Genomic DNA, 7,117 nt, shown 5'->3' on the forward strand with positions numbered 1-7,117 from the left:
TTTTGCCTGTCTTTCTGTGTTTTACAGAAAGGAATTGCTAGTACTGTCTATTCTTTTCCCTTAGTTCTGCTTTGTTTTAGACAGCCTGTGACTCACTGCAAAGGTATTGTCCCATTTCCTTATTAGCTGTGAGGCTGGCCTGCAGGAGCGGTGGCAGTACGTGGGGTGGAGTCGTGGCTATATCAAGAAAGCCGGAACTGAGTTTGCAGTGAGTCTGAACTATGAAGCAGGTGTCTGCACGGCTCTGGAGCCTGTGCTCGGCTTGCTTGCGGTATATCAGGCCTAGCAGCAGGAAGCTGGGGTCACTTGGGAGCTTAGATGGACTTTGCGTACCACTGCCAGCTGGATCATCTCCTACCACAGAACTGTAAGAAACTGGTAAATACCTTTCCTATCTAGGGTCATGTCAATACATCTCATGAGGAAGGCTTCTGCTGTGTGATTAATAAAAAAAAAAAGGCAAACAGGAGTGATTAAGCAGCTTGAGTCCTGTACTTGGGGAATTAGGATGCTATAGGGAGGCTGGAGGAGAAGAAAGTGACAGGGAAAAGTGTGATAGTAACAGTGCTTAATAAGCATTGCCGAGAGTCATAGCCTAGAACCATTTTCTGGTTGACTTGGTGGTGTATCGCAGGAGTTGCAGTAGAAGATGGGATAATACAGCACTAGTCTGAAAATTTTTGGAGAGACTAACCCAAAACCCAGGATCCACGTATCATAGGACTTGTATCAAATCTAAGTCAGAATTTATCAAATGTATTCTTTTCTTAAAAAGGGAAACCTGTCTGTAAAGGTTATAAGTCAGGAAAACTGACTGTATTTGGAGAAGCAATACACTTCCTTGCCTACCTGAAGGTTCATAATAGGAAAGACTGACACCTTTGGGAGAAAGGAGAGAATTTGTTCTTGCTCTGCAACCACCACTAGTGGTTTGGTATAGCTTTAAGATGATTTTTCTGTGGAATCCCAGTTCATCCCAGTAAGCATACTAGACTCAGCTAGACATTACTTCTAATTCTATGGTTTAGAACCCTGTCTATTTGACAGGGTTGATTAAAGCAGCCTGTATAAAAGGACACCTTTGGGAGAAAGAAGAGAATTTGTTCTTGCTCTGCAACCACCACTAGTGGTTTGGTATAGCTTTAAGATGATTTTTCTGTGGAATCCCAGTTCATCCCAGTAAGCATACTAGACTCAGCTAGACATTACTTCTAATTCTATGGTTTAGAACCCTGTCTATTTGACAGGGTTGATTAAAGCAGCCTGTATAAAAGACATTGAGCATCCTGATACAGTTTTGAAGTTAGCCTTGTTTAAAATAGGCAGTTCAACTAGCTGATATCCAGGAGTCTCTTCCAACCTAAATCTTTCTGAAGTTTGAAAACTGGCATTTCATCTTTTTCATTCAAGCTTTCTCCTGTTGCTGAGTTTCACCCACAAATTTCACAGATGAAAACTCAGCTTTCTTTTGCTTTAAAACAGGAAGTATTTGGAGCCTCCAGTGACAGGATCTGTTTGCATCAGGCTTCCAGCAGGAGTTGTTCAAATCTTTAGAGAGACTTTGTGTAACTCCAGGAACTAGCTCAAGGCTTGGGACTAGGTCAGTCATAGCCTAAAACTCCGCTTGTTGACAATAGGAGGATGACACAGTGCTGGGAATGAACTTGAAATAAATGTGCTTCATTAAATGAAGCTTATAATATCACATATTTCAGTGATGGCAAAATGATTGCTGCAGATCTTACCTGGCAGGACTCTCTACCTTTCTTGGAATGCAGTATTTCTGTAACAGGAGAGTATTTCCATCCTCCACACCCATCAGCTTGTTGTTTTATAGTAGTGATTTCTTCATAGGCTAATTCCTTGTAGACAATTCCCTAAAGCAGAATGCTTTCCATAAATGCACAATCACAGTAAATTTGAACTAAAGGGAAGAGAAAAGGATTTGCTGTTAGACAAGCTGCTGAAGCAGAAAAGTTGTTCAGCTTATTGGCTAGTGCCTTTGCACAGGTCTCTTCTAATGCTAAACTAGCTAAGCTGTTTGGTTTCCCTGTAAGACTTCAAAGCTCTTCCCAAGTCAGTCATCCCTAGAAATATAGCCACTGATCATCCATCTAGAAATAAGAGCAAACTCAAGAGCTGGATAACTTTCTTCAGTATTGCAAATGCTTGCTTTTCCTGCAGCCACAGCAGTGAATAATCAGTTAAATGATTCTAGGTCTCTGCAGAGGGGATGCTTCTCTGTACCTTAGCTCTTGCTGCATAGTCCTCAAACTGGGCTTGTAAAGCCTGAAGGATCCTTGCCTGATTGCCAGCTTGTTTGGACTCCACATGATGGTAAATCCCATTCACATCTGTGGAGGAGGCTTGTGAACTTCTTACTTGTGGGGAAAAAATACTCATGTCTATTGTCCCAGACTCATGTAATTAAAAACTTTGAGTTGCAGCTTATGTACTCTCCAGGTACATCAATAGGAAGGGTGGAGAAGGGTGTTCCTACATACTTGCCTGTGATGAGATTTCATTTATACTTAATACCATGAAGATTTTTGTCCGTATTAAGGAAAGGTCATCTTTTTCTAAGATGACTCTGCAGTGATTTGGGAGAAAGAATTAATATCTTGTCTCATGCAACACAGTTGTTAGGGTTTATTCTGCACTAATGTTAGGGGTAGGGATGCATTCTTCTACTACATCACTGTACAGTGCCTAGTACAGCAGTCCCCATTCAGTTGACATCTTAGATTATACAATAAAAATCATAATGAACTGCACTAATTTAATAGATATTGTCTAGATTTATTGAGATCTTTGGCTGCCAGGAGCAGGACTCAATGGATTAGATCCAACTGAGACATACATTTGCATCTAAGATGCTGGCCCCTTGCAGCTGAAGGCTTGAGTGGATTTGTTTGGACCAGCTGAGTGGTACTGATGTGCCATGCTGCACTCCCTCTTTTCTACTTTGGGTGTTGGGCACATTTTTTGGGGCTGCTCTTCCTGTGAGGCTTGAATACAAGGGTGGTTTTGCTGTTCCATGTTCTCCCAGAGTGTTAAACAGTTTCAGTTGGATTACTTGTTTCCTCCTTTCCTAAGGCACTAGGAATTCTTTTAGGTAGCAAGCAGAATAGGGGAGCTAAAATTATTTGAAAAACTAAAAGCAGGATCATTATCCTGCTGCATAGATACAAGGTTGTTCTCCAAAGCATCTTTTCCCTCGCCTTGTCGTGCTTAATTTTTAGTGGCTCAAAGGAGAGTTTTACGGTTCCCAAAACAGCAATTCTGCAGTCTCGTATGTCCCTGGAGGAGGACGAAAGATGAAGTAGTATTTTCCTCTTCTGCACCAGATTGTTTTGCTCTCCTATAGCTGTGCTTGTCCCTGACCTGTTAATTGCCTTTGAGATAGTCTGGTTTGTTCTGATCCTGATGGGAAATGTTGGAGGGATGATTAGGTCATTGTTTAAACAAGAGAGCTAGTTCCAGAGTGGGACACGTTTTCAGGGCAAGAAGGTGGGTACTGTTGTCAAGTCTTGATTTTGATGTTTCAGAATTGTTTGCTTTTTTCCTTAGGGTGAAAAGGTTACAGTCAAGAAGTGATTTGTTAATTGGTGCTGTCTCCTGGAACACAGGGAATGGAGCCCTTGTTCTGTTATCACAATGCCTGGTGGGTATTACTGTGCTCTGCTGTGCTGGTTTGATTGGTGTGCAGTTACAGCACTTCATTTCACCTTTGTCAGTCTCCTTTGATATTATATAGAGGGCATGAGCTTTCGCCATCACCTGCACTGCTATCCTGTACAATAGAAGCCACTGAACTTTATCTCATGACTCTTGCAATAAACTCGACAGGTTTGTCTTGGGTTACTGCATGTCTTTTGAAAAAAACATATGCTCCCAAATGCTGGCCATCGAAGACTCAGTGGTAGCCAGGAGTTTGGCGTGTTAACATCTGCTTTTCAGTTTGAAGTGTTTCCATTTCTTGCCTTTCAGTTGGTGCTCGTGCCTTTCTTTGTAGGATGGCAGGCTTCTGATAACTTGTTGGAAGATGAAATACAGTTTCATTGTGAGCAAAACAGGGTGAGAGCAAGAAAGAATCGAGAGTCTTAGCTCTGTCTTGCTATCCAAACACAAACTAAATTCCTGAGTTTTTCTGGAATTTGTAACCTGATGCATTAGGAGGGGGAATAGAAGGCTTAGATGTCTTGGAATATACAGATGTAGTGTTGCCAGGGGATGACTGAAAGAAATTAGAGGCTGACGAAAGCCACTGAGCTTCTAGTCATGCTGCATGTTTTACCTTTATACTCGTGTTGCACAAGAGGCCCTTGAGTAATAACCTGCTTTTTGAGGCTATGATGCAAGAGTTAAGGAATTGCTTTGCCCTGAAGGTTGTCTCCTCACATGTTCATGTGTTTCCAGGAACTGAGGATTGCAGGAATACTAGATAACACCATATCTCGTGTATCTCAGGCTGTTCCACATGTATAATGGGAAAGTCAAATGGCTTTAGTACAAGTAAGTATTGGTCCCTTTTTCATTCGTTTTGCAGATGATGGTGTTCCCTGTGAGTTCTTTGTCTAACATACCATATGCGTGACCTAGGAGCAGAGCTGTGCAGTGAAGTGAACCCACCAAGACTTTAAATAGTTTTGTCTTAAACTATTAAGCATCTGGAAACACTTTATTGTTCCTCTGTCTTGCCTGAATGGTGGTGTGTGAAACTTGGGAACTCATTGAGATAAATATGTATTGCAGACAAGTAAGCTGGGTTTATCTTGTTAATATTTGTAATTCTTAAAAACCTTAACCAAGACTGGGGGTAGGGGACAGGGTAACTGTCAATTTATGGTTTTGAGCCTCTTCTCCCTTGAAAGTTGTTTTCTTTAGTACTGCTGCAGTTGCTTCATTGACTGTTTGTTTGTCACCAGACTCTTGCCTTCTGAGAATGAGAAGAGAGGAGGAGCTCGAACAACCTGCCCTAACTTCCCTCCTTGAGTGATGCCAGCTGTGAGTGTTTCTTTGGCAGTGTCTTAGCTGGTTGTTGTGAACAATAGTCAAGGAAGCAATCAGCAAGTATACTGCCCTAGAAGTGCTACACATTGTTGGGCCTGCCTCATCTCCCTGGCTTTAGAGGTGGATGGGGGTCCAGGTTGGGATGCTGCCCAGGTGTACTGTGTTGCACTGGGGCTTGGGGTGTCTGATGGAGCAGAGGGCTAATGTGAGAAATGCCACAGGATGCTTGATGATGTGGTCACTGGGTCAGAGATGGGATGAAGAAAGGAGAAGATAATCATGTTGCAAGTTGCTTTGCTCTTTCTTTGTCCTTCCCACATGCATCTTCCTGAGAGTAAAATACTAGCTATTGTTAGTAACACTGCAAAAGTGCAATACTAGATATTGGGAGAAGGGCCTGCTTTTAAGAATTCATCTGAGCCTCAATTTCAGGCTGGCAATGACAAGCTAACTTGGCTTTGAACCTAGCATGGGAGCAACTCACCTGTAGTCACTATTTCTCCTGGGTGCTGGTCAGCAGCTATGCATTACAAATACATGGAGTCAGGTGCCTAAAAACTTAGCTGATCTTTCTGGGGAAGAATTAATTAGATTTTAATTATGTAATGAGAAATTACTTCTTACCTTGTCTGGATAAGAGGGAGGCAAAGAGGATTTATGGAAAGGACCAATCTATGATATGGGATCATTTTAAGGGAGGAAATGCAAGAGCACCCCAACCTTGGAAGAAGGAAAGGCCTTGCCTAAATCTTGTTTAAACTTCCAGTACTCACACAGAGGATAAGAGCTTACATTAATTTTGATCAAACCAAGTTGGTTTTGTCTTTTTTCTATGGCCCTTGCTGACTTGGCATGAGCTGGGTGTCATAATCCAGGGACACTGGAGCTCCAACCCTCAGCCTTGTTGACTTGGCATGAGCTGGATGTCGTAATCCAGGGACACTGGAGCTCCAACCCTCTTTAAAAAAAAAAACAAACTAGCTATGACTTTGCCCACACTTCTATATACCTTTTTTTTCCAGACATGAACATAATTGCACCCTAGCTATGACTTTGGTTGCCCAGACTTCTATATACCTTTTTTTCCAGACATGAACATAATTGCACCAATTACAGGGAGCTGTGAAACTTCATGAACTGTCTGTAAAAATTCTGCACTCAGAAGATAATGGGTGGCCAGAAGGGAGCACGGTATCCTTCTGTTGCAAATCTTCTGAAATGTCATCTCTACCTCTGCAGGATATTTGTCATGAGACAGCTGTTTTGAGCTAGTACAGCAGATTTCCTGATAAAATACTACTTTTCTATGGTTTTTTACTTTCAGGTTTTTTCCTCATTATAGAGCCAAAGATGGCCATCAGTTCCAGGCTTTCTGGGGAGAAGCAGGGTGTGTTATAGGTAATGAGAATGGCTAAAAAATCATTGAAGATTTGCCACGAAGATCGCTACAGAGTGCCACTTTATATTCTGTGTAAATTCCCTTTCTAGTGCCCTTTCCCAAAGTGCCACTGCTCCGTACTTGAGTCTGAGCTGGGTGTTGGCTGAATGGAACTGATGCAATGACTGGAATGTGGTTGGGGTGACAAACATGTGGGGCTTGACCTGTCTCACTCAGCATGTAATTGCTGAGCAACTTCACCTGTGTTAATAAAGTCAGTGAGTTTGAATTCCAGGTTATAAGATAATGTTCTGCTCTTCAAGTTTCCTGTACATAACTTTGCAGTAGTGTTTAAACCAGGATGGCTAGTAGTGACTAATCATCCAGTTAGTTTCTGTAAATATGTGGGCACTGTATTTCAAATAGCTCTGTTAAATGTGTTCTTTGCTACCTGGGAAAGAAGCACGGTGCAAACCGCACTGTTGAATACCAAGCGGTGTCCTGGAGTTCTGCGTTGAGAATGTGACCGCGGCTGACCCCTTTGTTGGATGAATGGCAGTGGCTGTGCACCAGTCTGCTGGGACCTGAGCAGTGAGCACCCACACACGGAGAGAGAATCTGTAAATTGTTTAACACAAGTATTTTATGTCTGCCTTCAAAGAAGGAGGGTGAGGAGTATATGATGCTTTACAACCCATTTTCAAGGTCATATTTGCATTCTGGACT

General features: G+C 42.2%; 1 long non-coding RNA gene across 2 annotated transcripts; it reads left to right on the forward strand.

The window, feature by feature from the left end:
* The first annotated feature begins 213 nt into the window (after nucleotides 1-213).
* LOC103907472 lies at nucleotides 214-6,678 on the forward strand. 2 transcript variants are annotated; one of them, XR_658092.1, is made up of 5 exons: nucleotides 214-378; nucleotides 2,219-2,337; nucleotides 3,571-3,664; nucleotides 4,550-4,759; nucleotides 6,338-6,678. It is a non-coding gene; the product is annotated as an uncharacterized LOC103907472 (long non-coding RNA). The 2 variants fall into 2 exon arrangements; XR_658093.1 differs by lacking the exon at nucleotides 2,219-2,337.
* The last annotated feature ends 439 nt before the right edge of the window (nucleotides 6,679-7,117 follow it).

Source organism: Aptenodytes forsteri, unplaced genomic scaffold, assembly GCF_000699145.1.
Source record: "Aptenodytes forsteri isolate BGI_AS27 unplaced genomic scaffold, ASM69914v1 Scaffold61, whole genome shotgun sequence".
NCBI classification, from domain to species: Eukaryota; Metazoa; Chordata; class Aves; order Sphenisciformes; family Spheniscidae; genus Aptenodytes; species Aptenodytes forsteri.